This window comes from Limulus polyphemus, unplaced genomic scaffold (assembly GCF_000517525.1).
Source record: "Limulus polyphemus unplaced genomic scaffold, Limulus_polyphemus-2.1.2 Scaffold1860, whole genome shotgun sequence".
NCBI lineage: Eukaryota > Metazoa > Arthropoda > Merostomata > Xiphosura > Limulidae > Limulus > Limulus polyphemus.
In genome coordinates, this window is record NW_013667470.1 from 128,994 (window position 1) to 133,002 (window position 4,009).

At 34.3% G+C, this 4,009-nt stretch overlaps 1 long non-coding RNA gene across 1 annotated transcript in view; it reads left to right on the forward strand.

The window, feature by feature from the left end:
* Positions 1-330, forward strand: part of LOC106465182 — a 3,270-nt gene extending 2,940 nt beyond the window's left edge. Inside the window, exon 3 of the long non-coding RNA XR_001291184.2 lies at positions 237-330. This is a non-coding gene — a long non-coding RNA (uncharacterized LOC106465182). The remainder of the gene's footprint in view (positions 1-236) is intronic.
* The last annotated feature ends 3,679 nt before the right edge of the window (positions 331-4,009 follow it).

Consider the following 4,009-nt stretch of genomic DNA (forward strand, 5'->3'; position numbering starts at 1 on the left):
ATATGTGTGAAAAACCAACATGAAAAATTATTCTGAACAATCTAAAATCAACATTTTAAATATTCAAGTATCCCTGTTAAAGTTTAAAAGTGTGATTTGTTACCGCCAGGTGACAGCACAGGATACCATAATGGTCCTTTGTTTTCGTGAGTTAGTTTATTTTGACTTCTATTTGATCTGCCAGTGGAATAATTTGTTTTAATATCGTTCTGAATTTTGAATCTATATTTCTACAGTTCCTACTTGATCAGGGGATGACTGTTACGTAAAAAATATTCAACTTTGTTGCCGATTTTTTACGCCTGTATAAATTAATCATTTGAACTAAAAGTAGCAGAAGGAAATCTTTATTGTGAGTCATCGGACGGACAGAACAATGAAATCGCTTTTGATGAAGATGCTTTTGCTGTCACTGGCTTTGTTTGACGACAAAATTGTGTGTGAAGAAATCTTTGGGAAGAGCTTTGGCCAACTCAAGTGTTTCGTGTGTCAGGATATTAGAGAACGTGTGCTTAGACAATACAAAACAATAGATAAGCATATAAAAAGAGTATTTGATGACTTTCCTGAAGCAAATGTAGGTAAGTTTGGACGACCCAGCGAGTTCTTGGACTATAGCGAAAAACTGGGCGTGTTTAGTGGATATCAGAACTTTAATCGACAGAAAATAAGATTATTTAATGAAAACAATATATTTAATCGACAAAAACGAAGGAACGATTAGTAGACATATGACTGTTATAGATTTCATGAACCAGTTCCGTAACTTCAACGATTTTAACATTGGAAGAAATACTGTAAAAACTACAGCCCAGCAAACTAATGTTTATAAGCGCTTTTGAACCAGTATGTCGGGGAAACGTGTGATATCAAGTCTAGTGATATTTTGATTGTTTAACTCTTTCTTAAGAACGTGTAATTGACTCTTCTTAGCTAGCTAGCTAGAAAAGTATTCTTAAAATTGAAAATGAAAAAAGATATAAAGCATTACAATCATCATTGTAACTTTTAGCTTAAAAACAGTAGAATACAAATAAAGATTTTTGAACATCGAGTCTGCTTATTTGTCTCCTAGTTATATGAGTACAATTCCTATAAATATTGCTTGTATACGTTCGGTACAATTGTAAAACCGACTGCACTGTTCTTTGATAAAGTATTAATGTTATAAACGATTTATTTATCATACACCTTCTCTATTGGCTCCCCAGTGGCACAGCGGTGTGTCTGCGGACTTACAACGCTAGAAACCGGGTTTCGATACCCGAGGTGGGCAGAGCACAGATAGCCCATTGTGTAGCTTTGTACTCCATCGACAACTCTCACTATAGTGGGATTTTACCGTCACCGTTATAATGCACTCACGGTGATTTATTTTTCTTCTGTAACGAGACCTAAATGTTGGATCCGTAACTCCATAGCTCGGCACGCTAACAATTGGGCCACTCCTGAGATGTACCCGAGCCTAATAAGTAGTACGATGTTAAATGGTGATTTATCTCAATAGATACTGTTGACTAGCTGCCTTCCCTCTAGTCTATCAATTCAAAATTAGAGACGACTAGCACATATAGCTTCAGAGTAGTTTTGCGTGAATATCCGAAACAAACAAAGAAACAATTATGTGCAGAAATTCAGTTTATCCTGTTTTGTTAACTGTATCTTGTTGTTTAATATGCCAGTAGATAGCGATATGAAATGTTTGAGTAATCTAACTGAAGGTTAGCACAAATAATTATTTTTTGCCCTTTTTTTTAAATAAATTAATATATTGTAGAAGGCACTGTTATTTCTAAAACAGGCTCGAAAGTTTTCCAAGTATAGGTGACATAAATTTATCACTATCTTTACAAATATAAGTAACTGAAAAGGACAAAGCATTTCTAATACTTTTACATCTTTTCATTAATATTTAATTTCTGATCTACTTTATGTTAATAAACACTCGAATTGAATATTGCTAAAATAAACGTCACTTTCTATCTGTTAATAAAATCATGGGCACGGAGGTAAATTTCGAGAATGAAACCTAACTGACTGACTTAGCCTCAATGTAAACATGTGCGTGTGCATCTTCAGTCGTACCGACTCTCTGCGTGTCAGATATCTCCATTAAGCATTTGTAAGGCTGGTTTTTGTTTGATTTTAATTTTGTTTTATACAAGATTATTGTTAAATCTTAATTTTGATGTAATGACTGATCAATGGGGTAATTAAACTGATATATGTGAGCGTACGAATATAGTATTCACTGTATTTATGAAGTTTGTCTTGTCGAGTAGTTATAACTCGAGCACTGCCTGGTATAAATCTACTGAAACAATCAATACTTTCTATTTAATTTCTGTAGTGCATATTGGTGTATAAAAGACTTTTTCATACTAGAAATAATTATTTAAACTAATTGAAGCTTTGTATTATCAGTTACGGTTTGTGTTTTAGTGAAACGCTCCTGAAGTTAGCTGTAAACTCATAAAATTTTGAAGGGACAAGAGGAGTTTATTAGCCAATCAAGGATGTTCCTTCCAGCTCTCAACTATAACCACCCCTTACTACTCATGTATTCATCCAATCTTTTCTTGAACTCGACTCATTCCAAAAGCCAACCACCCTGTTTGAGAAGTAATACTGTCTAAACTGCAGACGACTCCTACGCTGCCAAAATGTGAATTTTTGCCCCCTTGTCCTATTGTTTTCACTGCTAAACACACAAAAGTTTGATAGATCTATATTATCAATATCCTTAATAATCTTAAACACTTCAATCAAATCCCCTCTGACACTTCTCCTCCCTAGAGAAAACAAGTTTAGAGATTTTAGTCTCTCCTCATAGGACAATCCCACCATCTTAGGTATCATTCTAGTGGCTGTTCTCCGAACTTTCTCCAACAATTCAATGTTTTTCTTGAGGAAGGGAGCCCAAAACTGTACACAGTAGTACTCTAAATGAGGCCTTACAAGTGATCTATACAGTGAAACAATAATATCCCTTGTCTTGTATTCAATATTTCTATGGATGCCACTCAAAATCCTGTTAGTCCTATTGCTAACTACAATACACTGTTTAGATGAATTAAGTGATTTTTCGATCACAACACCAAGATCTTTTTTTTTTCAGCCTCAGTATTTAATGTAGTTCCATTTAAATTGTAACAATCTGAATTGTGAAAACCTACATACATTACCTTACATTTTGGATTGTTAAACATCATCTGCCATATATTGGCCCAATGCATCAAATGATCTAAATCTCTCTGTAAGTCTGCAGCATCTCTGATACAGTTAGCCACCCCAAAATCTTAATGTCATTTGCAAACTTCAAAATTTTGTTAGTCATTCAAGAGTCAATATCATTAATATAAATCACAAACAGCAGAGGACCCAGCACAGAGCCCTGAGGCACACCAATTGTAACTGTGATCCAGTTAGATCTAACTTCATTTATTACTATACTCTGCTTTCTACTCTTCAGCCAATTTTCTATCCAATGTAATAACATTTCCCCCACACCCACAGGTTTAATTTTTGTAACAAGTCTTTTGTGAGGCACCTTATCAAACGCTTTCTGAAAATCAAGGTAAACCAAATCCACAGTATTTCCTTCATCAACTCTTGCAGTAACATCCTCAAAGAATGTCAGAAGGTTTTTTAAACAAGACTTTCCCCTAGTGAAACCACGATGGCTCTTTGACACTATATCAAACTGCTTTAAGTAACTCTGCAATGCATCTTTAATCACACTCTCCAAAACCTTTCCAACTGCTGATGTAAGACTAATAGGCCTATAATTGACTAGACAATGTTTATCACCTCCTTTAAATAGCCAACTTCCAATCTTTTAATACTCTTCCACTACTCAATGACATATAAAAATATTAGTTAGCGGTTCACAAATAAAATCTTTAACTCTAAGATAAAAGTTGTCTGCTCCAGGGGATTTATCAAATTTTAGGTTTCCCAACTTTTCTCTTACAATTTCATAAGTGAAAATATCTTTTACATCAATATT